This window comes from Rhinopithecus bieti, unplaced genomic scaffold, assembly GCF_001698545.2.
Source record: "Rhinopithecus bieti isolate Rb0 unplaced genomic scaffold, ASM169854v2 scaffold_7673, whole genome shotgun sequence".
In the NCBI taxonomy this organism is placed as follows: domain Eukaryota; kingdom Metazoa; phylum Chordata; class Mammalia; order Primates; family Cercopithecidae; genus Rhinopithecus; species Rhinopithecus bieti.
In genome coordinates, this window is record NW_016806375.1 from 1234643 (window position 1) to 1245086 (window position 10444).

General features: G+C 49.6%; 1 protein-coding gene across 1 annotated transcript in view; it reads right to left on the reverse strand.

Annotated features, from left to right (window-relative positions):
- LARP1 (La ribonucleoprotein 1, translational regulator) overlaps positions 1 to 10237 on the reverse strand; it is a 135006-nt gene extending 124769 nt beyond the window's left edge. Inside the window, exon 1 of the mRNA XM_017875707.1 lies at positions 10142 to 10237. The gene's annotated coding sequence lies outside the window, so the exon portion shown is untranslated. The remainder of the gene's footprint in view (positions 1 to 10141) is intronic.
- Positions 10238 to 10444: the final 207 nt, after the last annotated feature.

Here is a 10444-nt window from a genome sequence, read left to right on the forward strand (position 1 = left end):
ACAGGCGCCCGCCACCACGCCCGGCTAGTTTTTTTGTATTTTTTTTAGCAAAGACGGGGTTTCACCGTGTTAGCCAGGATGGTCTCGATCTCCTGACCTCGTGATCCGCCCGTCTGGGCCTCCCAAAGTGCTGGGATTACAGGCTTGAGCCACTGTGCCCGGCCTCAAGTAAACTCTTTAAATTATATTTCGTGCCCCAGCCTCTTCCTTTGAGGTTGGCAGGAGGCACTAAATGCTAGCTGTCCACCGTGTGTGATGTTAAGTGTGGTCCCTAGGTGGTGATGAGCAGATAGAGGAAGAACTCTTTATCCTGTTGGCAGGAAGGGTATGGCCTTTGATTTGGGCTTTAAAGACAATGGCCTTTGATTTGGGCTTTAAAGGGTGTGTAAGAACCTACTGGGTGGGGAAGGGAAGAGGAAGGGCTTTCCAGGTATGCGTGGAGGCACAATATAGGGAAAGACAATGACAAGCTTGAGGAAGTAGGAGGTGGTAGCCAAATGTGGGTTGAGAATTATAATAAGCACTTAGGGTGAGTTGAGTATGCTCCAGGAACTATGCTAAGTGACTCACTTAATCCTCAGCCTGTACTGCGGAATGGGTGCTGCCACCCCCATTTTAAGGATGTGGAAATCAAGGTTTAGCAATAAGCAGCAACTGGCCTAAAGTCACATAGCTAGGAACTGGTAGACCCCTGAACCTCTGCTTTAAAAATCTCTAAGCACTTCCTTAAGGTGAGGGAGGAACGCGAAACTGGGGAGTGATGTTGGGGCAGATGGAGACAGGCCTTCAGTGTTATTCCGGGGTTTTCAGTGTTATTCCAGGGCACTAGGGAGCCAGCGAAGGTTTCCTTCGACAGGGACCAGCAGGGCTGGGCGCGGTGGCGCACGCCTGTATTCCCAGCACTTTGGGCGGCGGAGGCGGGTGGATCGCCTGAGGTCAGATGTTCAAGACCAGCCTGGCCAACGAATGGTGAAACCCCGTCTCTGCTAAAAATACAAAAATTATCCGGGCGTGGTGGCGCGTGCCTGTAGCCTCAGCTACTCAGGAGGCTAAAGCACGAGGCTAAAAGCCCCGGAGGGGCAGGTTGCTGTGAGCCGAGATCGCGCCACTGCACTCCAGCCGAGGCGATAGAGGCTCTACCTCAAAAAAGAAAAAAGAAAAAAAAAAAAAAAAAAGAACGGAAAGGGCCAGCAGGGCTGTGCCTGACAACGCTCACCCGCGGCTCTGTGGAGGATGAACCGAGGGCTGCCGAGGAGCGCTATCAGGTTGGAGGATAGGTGCCCATTCACGTGAGCTGCCCCAGGGAACAGGGACGGAGTGAGGAATGCAAGAGCCTCCCCGACCTTGTGCAGACCTTCACGCCGAAGGGCAGTGGGGCGGGGCTGAGTCTCCGCAGGATCCTGGAGCCGTTTCAACAGCACCGTGCCGGGCGGAAGCAGAGTGGGCCGCTACCCGCGGACCCCGCGACCTGCGCGCAGCTCGTGCCCCCCAGCACCCCGAAAGCTCGACGGCCACGTCGCAGGGGGATGTGAGATGCAGAGACGGGGAAAAGGCCAGCTTTAACGTCCGCCGCCCAGAGAGGGGAAGCGACTGGCCCAAGGTCACACAGTCAGATCGTGGCAGGGGCAGGACTAGAACTCAGGCCGTATCTCTTGATTGCAAGTCTGATCCTCTTTTTTTTTTTTTTTGAGACGGAGTCTCGCTCTGTCGCCCAGGCTGGAGTGCAGTGGCGCGATCTCGGCTCACTGCAAGCTCCGCCTCCCGGGTTCACACCATTCTCCTGCCTCAGCCTCCCGAGTAGCTGGGCCTACAGGCGCCCACCACCACGCCCGGCTGTTTTTATTTTTAGGAGAGACGGGGTTTCACCGCGTTAGCCAGGATGGTCTCGATCTCCTGACCTAGTGATCCGCTCTCCTCGGTCTCTCAAAGTGCTGGGATTACAGGCGTAAGCCACCGCGCCCAGCCATGATACTCTTTCTTGATGGAATTTATTTCAGAATCAAACAGGAATCAAGATACTGTGGCTGAGGACTGGCGGCTGGGATGCTGAATACTCCGGGGAATCCTTTTTTTTTTTTTTTCCGTATCTATTTTCCCCCTTCGGGAATGCTGAGAACGGCGCAGTGGTGGAAACGGGCTCAGGTAACCTGTCCCGCCAGGCAGTTGTCGCACAGCACCCCCGCCCGCATCATCCCAGCGAGGCCTGCGTGTCCTCTGCATACCACCAGCGCAGGTGGGGCCCTTCGTGTTTGGGAGTCCCTGCTCTCCGCAGCTGGGGGGACAAAGCCTCCGCCTGGGGCTCAGCCATCACCCAGGCAGGGAGGGTGCCTGGAGGCAGTGGCGGGTCCCGCTCTGGGGCCGGGCGGACGGAATTCAAGTCTCTGCCCTGGTACTCAGTAGCTGTGCGACCCCGAGCTGGTCACTTTCCCTCTCTGTACTTCTGTTTCTTCATTTTAAATCGGTGAAAATAACAGTGCTTCATACAATGGGGTGTGAGGATTAACTAACATAAGGAGTATTCAAAGCCTTAGTAAGGGGCTTGCCGCCACAAAGGCCAGTTATTATTAGCCCGGGAGTCAGTGGGTTTGGGTGCCTAATGTACCTATGAATTTGACAGACCTTTTCTCGATCCTACATGAAGCCTGCTGCTTCCATGAAGTCCACCCAAATTAACTTCATTCAGTTTAAATCCTTCTTAATTCTCATAACTTAAAGCACAGCTGTCTTTGTCTAACTGCAATGGGGTAGGGGGAGCAGGCTTGTGTGCGTGCCCTCCCCTGCACCACTAACCTAGATTCAGAAGGCCTGAGGTTTGTAGTCCTGCCCTCCGAGGGCTACTAGCTACTTGATTTTGAGTAAATCACTTCTTTTTTTTTTTTTATTTTAATTTTAATTTTTTTGGAGACGGAGTCTGGCTCTGTCACCCAGCCTGGAGTGCAATGGCGCGATACTGCAACCTCCACCTCCCAGCTTCAAGTGCTTCTCCTGCCTCAGCCTCCTGAGTAGCTGGGATTACAGGCGCTTGTCACCACGCCCAGCTAATTTTTTTGTATTTTTAGTGGAGACGGCATTTCATGATGGCCAGGCTGGTCTCGAACTCCCGACTTCAGGTGATCCGCCCGCCTTGGCCTTCCAAAGTGCTGGGATTATAGGCGTGAGCTACCACGCCAGGCCCAATCACTTCATTTTTGAGTCTCAACTTCCTCTGTAAAATGGAGGTGATAATATTAATTTTATCTGTTTAGGCAAGATGAACAGAGTTAGATCTCTGATTATACTTTGAGAATGGAAGGAAACAAACAGGCAAAATGTTTTTTCTTTTCTTTTCTTTTTTTTTTTTTTTTAGATGGAGTCATGGTCTGTAGCCCAGGCTGGAGTGAAATGGCAGGATCTCAGCTCACTGCAACCTCTGCCTCCTGAGTTCAAGTAGGTCTCCTGTATCAGTCTCCAGGGTAGCTGGAATTACAGGTCCCTGCCACCTTACCCAGCTAATTATTATTATTATTATTTTTTTTTTTTTTTGAGACAGAGTCTCGCACTGTCATTTGGGTTGGAGTGCAATGGCACGATGTTGGCTCACTGCAACCTCTGCCTCCTGGGTTCAAGCGATTCTCCTGCCTCGGCCTCCCAAGTAGCTGGGATTATAAGTGCCACCACCACGCCTGGCTAATTTTTTGTATTTTTAGTAGAGACGGGGTTCTGCCATATTGGCCAGGCTGGTCTCAAAATCCTGACCTCAGGTGATCTGCCCACCTCGGCCTCCCAAAATGCTAGGATTACAGACATGAGCCACTGCCCCCTGCACAAAATGTTTTTTCAAAGCATATTTAATAACTTGGAAAATGGTGTCAATATATGGTATTTTTCTTTTCTGAATTTAATTTTATGTAAAATTTTATGAAAGGAATGCATTAATACATTCTCACAAAGATTCACCATATAATGTTAAGTGAAAAAGGGCAAATCAAGGGCAAAAGAAATATGACTCCAATGTTGTTTTATTTCACTTTTGAACCAGGGTCTCATTCTGTCGCCCAAGCTGGAATGAAGTGATGCATTCATGGTTCACTGCAGCCTCAACCTTCTGGATCAAGAGATCCTCCTACCTCAGCCTTCCAAGTAGCTAGGACTACAGGCATGTGCCGCTAGACCTAGATAATTTTTTTTTTTTTTTTTTTTTTTTGAGATGGAGTCTCCCTCTGCCGCCCAGGCCGGAGTGCAGGGGTGTGATCTTGGCTCACTGCAACCTCCACCTCCTGGGTTGGAGTGATTCTCCTCCTCAGCCTCCCAAGTAGCTAGGATTACCGGCACCCACCACCATGCCTGGCTAATTTTTGTATTTTTAGCAGAAAGAGACAGGGTTTCACTACATTGGCCAGGCTGGTTTCAAACTCTTGGCCTCAGGTGATCCGCCTGCCTCAGTCTCCCCAAGTGCTGGGATTACAGCCTTGACCCACCTTGCCTGGCCTGCCCAGCTAATTTTTTTTTTTAAGACGTGAAATTTTTTATTTTCAAAAGAGAATGTATTTTTACATAAATCTACAACAGAATTCAAGTGTAGAAAAAATAAACTATATTCAGGGATAGAGTGCCCAGCATAGCACACCCCCTCCCCAGACGAGAGCACAGGAGCCTCGCCACCCCCAGGACACCCTACAGCAGGGCAGCCACAGGCTGGCACATAGAGCTCCCTGTGTCTGTCGCAACAGGCTGCAAATGTGAGGGGCCCAGACCCAAAGTGTCAAAGACAAAAACCAACCCATTTCACTGTGGCAACTCACTTCTTAGCCTAGGTCACTCATTTGTACACCTACTCAGAAAGGGAGGGGCAGGGAAACTGAGGGACATGCATCTCCAGATGCCTCGGATAATCCCCTACTCACCTCTGCCACTAGAGGACCCCCAGGAGAGCCCACCTGACAAACCCCAACTTCCTTCCTGGGCCAGTGCAACCAAAAACCTGCAGGATTCACCCAGGACTCCAGGCTCTGGCAGAGGCAGAGCTGGCTGTTGCCCAGCTAGTGAAAAAAATTTTTTTGTTGAGACGGGTTCTCTCCATGTTGTCCTGGCTGGTCTTGAACTCCTAGCCTCAAGCTATCCTGCCACCTTCGCCTTCCAAAGCTCTGGCATGAGTGCCCAGCCTCCCAACTTTGTTTTTTAAAAAATATAAATACAGGCCGGGTGCGGTGGCCCACGCCTGTAATCCCAGCACTTTGGGAAGCTGACGCAGGTGGATCACGAGGTCAGGAGATCGAGACCATCCTGGCTAACACAGTGAAACCCCATCTCTACTAAAAATACAAAAAAGTAGCCAGGTGTGGTGGTGGGCGCCTGTAGTCCCAGCTACCGGGAGGTGGAGGCAGGAGAATGGCATAAACCTGGGAGGTGGAGCTTGCAGTGAGCCGAGATCACGCCACTGCACTCCAGCCTGGGCGACAGAGTGAGACTCTGTCTCACAAAAAAAAAAAAAAAAAAAAAAAAAAAAAGGATAAATACACTGAAAAAAATAAACATAAGGAAATCCACCAACATGTTAACATGTTACATCTGGGTGGGAGGATTACTATAGATTATTATCTTCATCTTTATTTTTCTATGTTCTCCAATTTTTTTTAAATGATGTATTATTTTTATAAACAGAAGAAAACTACAATATTGTAACAGAAATATTAGAGATTATATTTGAAAATATTCAAGGCTAAACAAAAGCAAGTTAGATATCACCTATGTGTCAGTAATCAGAAACCTTTGAGATTAAAATTTAGCCTTTTGGGCCGGGCACAGTGGCTCACGTCTGTAATCCCAGCACTTTGGGAGGCCGAGGTGGGTGGATCACGAGGTCAGGAGATCAAGACCATCCTGGCTAACACGGTGAAAACCCCATCTCTACTAAAAATACAAAAAATTAGACGGGCGTGGTGCCGGGTGCCTGTATCCCAGCTACTCAGGAGGCTGAGGCAGGAGAATGGCGTGAACCCGGGAGGTGGAGCTTGCAGTGAGCCGAGATCGCGCCACTGCACTCCAGCCTGGGCAACACAGCAAGACTCCGTTTCAAAAAAAAAAAAAATTTAGCCTTTTGGAAGCACCATCCATCTTCCCCAGGACCCACCCCTGCCTCTTAGCAAGACCACACAGCACCATGCCTAAACTGATGGGTCGGTCTAGGAGAGACAGAGACTGATTTCTCTCTATGAAAGCCTCATGCGGAGCTCTATGCTTCCTTGGTTTCTAGAACTTCACCAACCTTCTTGGCCTGAAGTTCCTTCTTCTGAAGTCAGGCATGGCTCTGCCAAGGGATACTTGGACAGTGCTCCATGGGACAGGAGAAGACCCCTGAACTCCCTGCAGAGTTACCAGGTTACTTAATTAGGTGGCATTTAAGGGTCTGTAGGATCTGCACCAATCTTCCTTACAACTCTCATGTGTGCCAATCAAACGGTCTGTCTGCCATCTCCAAAGCCAGAAAGGGACAGTAATGAGTGAAGAGAGCTGGGTGTGATGCAATTGGGAAAGGTGAGGACTGTGGCAAACTGGAGTAAGCCCACATTTTCAAAACAAACGGCCACTTCTCAGTGCTAGTCTATCGCTACCTGGTGGGAGCTTTCAATTTTTCAAGACAATTGGAAAATCTGGGTCTTTATGTGAAATCTCCTGATTTTAAAATAAATATTGGCAGGTAATTCACAAAACACATTTGGCCACTCTGCTGATCACAATTTGTGACTTGTCTTCAGAACACATTGAACTTTTTTCCCTCTGCACCTTTGCTTTTGCTATTCCCAACGCCAAGAACACTCCCCCACTCATCTAAGTCTAATGAACTCCATCTGTTCTGTCAGACCCAGCCAAAACACCACCTCTTCCTGAGCATCCCCGCAGCCAGAAGTGACATCTTCCTCCTTGGGGCTGCACCACACATTTAGCTCTGTGCCTGTCTCACCCTATGCCACAGTTGTTTCAGTAAGAATCCTAGCTTTCCTGGTAGAGAATGAGCTCCTGAAATATTCAGAAAACATTGGTGGAGCATCTGCTATAGTGCAAGAACCGTGCTAAGCACTAGTGATATAGCCTAGAACAAGATGGATTTGTCTTTGCCTTGATGCAATACAATCTAGTGTAGGGGACAGATTTTAAATAAATAACTCCCTAGATATCTAATCCCAATTGTGATGAGTTTTATGGGGTTAAGAAAGTTTATAAAAGAGACTTAATCTAGGCACAGGAGGATTAAGCGAATCACGAGGTAGCTTGGGGAAGCATTAGCAGTAGGGTTGCCACTTAAGGCTGTACAGTTTATATGCTGCACGAAGCCTGACAACATAGCAAGACTCTGTCTCTAAAATTTAAAAAAAAAAAAAATTGTAGAGTTGAGGTCTTACTATGTTGCCCAGCCTGATCTCAAACTCATGGCCTCAAGTGTTTCTCTCACCTTGGCCTCCCAAAGTGTTGGAATTACAGGTGTGAGCCACTGTGTCCCACCCCTTTTTCTAATCTGCACAAAGGCACGGTATAGACCAGCAGAGGCAGCGTTTAGTTCACCCCTACACAAAGCTGCTCTAAATAAACTTAGAATCTAAGTACATACGGTGACTTCCCTATGTACATGCAGCCCAAAGAGATGTTCCCTGCTCCCCACTTTCTACGCTAAACCCTTAGACTTCTGAGATCAGGGAAGGTACCCCCAAGGAAGTAACACAGGAGCTGAGACTGAAGGATAAGAAGGAGCCAGCCAGCTTGGAATATGAGGAACAGCATGTGCAAGGCCTCTGAGGGGAGAAGGTACCATGGTCGAAGGACCTAATAGGTGGCCATTGTGGTGGAAGCATGGACAGAGGTGGGAGAGCATTAAGAGGTAGGCTGAGCAGTGACCACCCTGCATGGCTCAGAAGCCCACATTAAGGGGTGCAATTCTTTTTTTTTTTTTGAGATGCTGTGTCGCTCTGTCACCCAGGCTGGAGTGCAGTGGCGCGATCTCAGCTCACTGCAACCTCCACCCTCTGGGTTCAAGTGATTCTCCTGCCTCAGCCTCCTGAGTAGCTGGGATTAGCTGGGATTACAGGTGCATGCTACCATGCCCGGCTAATTTTTGTATTTTCAGTAGAGATGGGGTTTCACCATGTTGGTCAGGCTGGTCTCAAACTGCTGACCTTGTGATCTGCCCATCTCTGCCTCCCAAAGTGCTGAGATTACAGGCATGAGCCACCGCACCCAAGGGGTGCAATTCTTATCCTGAAATACCTTACATATCCCTTCCATATCCCACTCCCTAACCACGTCGCTTCTGGGTTTCACTGCCCATAAGACAGTGCACAATGGTAGAAACTACCTTTACAGAGGGCCTGCCATGAGGCACAGACTGTGCTGGGGCCACACATTCATTCTGCCTTTTTTATTCTCCTAAGGAAGTAACTATTCTTTGATTTCAGTGGAACAGATGAAAAAATTGAGGCACAGAGAGGATGAGCAGCCTGCCTGAGGTTAGCTGACTATTAAGGGGTAGGCTGAGATCCACCGTGAAGTCCACGGTGAGACTTCAAACCCCTTCTCTTGGCTGTCATGCAGCAATGGTACCTATGAATAGACCGGAAGCACAGGGAGTGCACAGCCTTGCCACTCAAAGGCAGGAGGGTCTAGGCGCCTGCAACACTGGCATCACTTGGAAGTTTGTCAGAAATGCAGGATCTTGGGTTCCATCCGCCCTACTGAATCAGAATCTACACTTTAAATTTTTTGTGTGTGTGTGAAAGGGTCTCACTGTGTTGCCCAGGCTAGAGTATAGTGGCACACACACAGTTTACTATAGTCCCCACCTCCTGGGTTCAAGGGATCCTCCTGCCTCAGCCTCCCAAGTAGGTGGCACAGGCCACCACACCCAACTAATTTTTAATTTTTTGTGGAGACTGGGATCTCACCGTGTTGCCCAAGCTGTTCTCAAATTTCCTGGGCTCAAGCAATTCTCCTGCCTTGGCCTCCTAAAGTGCTGGGATTACAAGTGTGAGCCACCATGCCCAGCAAGAATTTACACTTTACAGGAATCATGTGCACATTAGGAGCTGAGATGCACTAGACTAGAGAATAATCCAAGCAAAGTGTCATACTGCCTTTGTAGCCCTTATGCAACAGTGTCTCATAAGCCAGGTTTCCAATGACCCGAAAACAACTTATTATAACCAAATACACCAGATTGGCCAACTGTTCCATCCATCTATCCACCCTAGTTTTGTCATCTATTGCCTCTCCAAGGGAAAGACTGTGAGAAGCTACCATCAACTCCAAAGAGGAGCTGCTGGACACTCCAAATCACCTTCCATTTGGTGTCTACTCTGATCCCCAGATCATTTTCTGGAACCCACTTTTCACAAAAGAATTCCCTATGTTAGCCTGCATACCAAAGGAGTCGGAATGGTTTGGTAGAAAAGATTAGTGGGTGAGGAAAAGCGGGGTTCCCCTTCAGCTTTAAGGCCATATGTGACTTTGGGAAATGCCCTACCCTCACTTCCTAATCCCCATGTAAAATATGAATGGGGTGGACTAGACTACAAATCATTCCATATGAGGCCTGGCAGGAAACATAAAGGAAGTTCAGTGGCCTAGGTGAAACAGTAAAGAGTAGCGGAGACTGTGGCAAACTAGAGGGCGAGCAGGTAGGGAGGGTGCAATGCCCTGACTACACAAAGGTATCCCCACTCAGAAATAGGCTAGAGTTATCATGGGAAATGCGTTGCCATATATTCTAATTTTTTGAGTTGGGAATTTGATTTTCCAAGAAATGAGTGATGTTTAAGTACTGGCAACTATTAATAGTTAAAACTTCAGAACAAACAAACACAACACTGTGTGAACCAAATAAAGATCAGGTGCCGGCCAGATCTGTCTGTGGGCCATCAGTTTGAGATGCCTGGCCCGGATGCCACACTAATGTTAGGTATTAGTTTGCATGTGCGGCTCTTTGAGAATGCTGCAAAGTGGCTCCTGTAAGGATGGGGGTTGAGGGTTAAGATCTGTGCCTTTCCGGGGCCCGTCGCCCGTCCCCCACCGCGGCCCTAACCCCCTTTGGTGCCCCCTCCCCAGGCCTCTCCGGGAAAGGGCCCAGACGGCGGTGCCGGGTCGCACGGCGTCGCTTGCTTCACACCCTCCCTACCTGCTCGCCCGCTCTCCCAGCACGGCCGGCAGCGCCGCAGCGATGACTCAGCCTCTGGCGGCGGAGCTAGAGGGAGGCGGAGGGGGCTAGTGGGAGGACGACTGGCAGGGCGGGGTAAAAGGAGGCGGGTGGAGTGGAGGGAGGAGGGGACAAAGAAAGAGGAAAAGGAGAGAGAAGTGGAATGGGGGAGGAGAAAGAGGAAAGGGGGAGAGGAGAGGAGGGAGAGGCGGGAGGGGCAGTTCGAAGCCTCAGCTCCCTCCTCCCTCCGCGGCAGGCTGAGGTTGGGCTGGGCTGGGCGGGGGG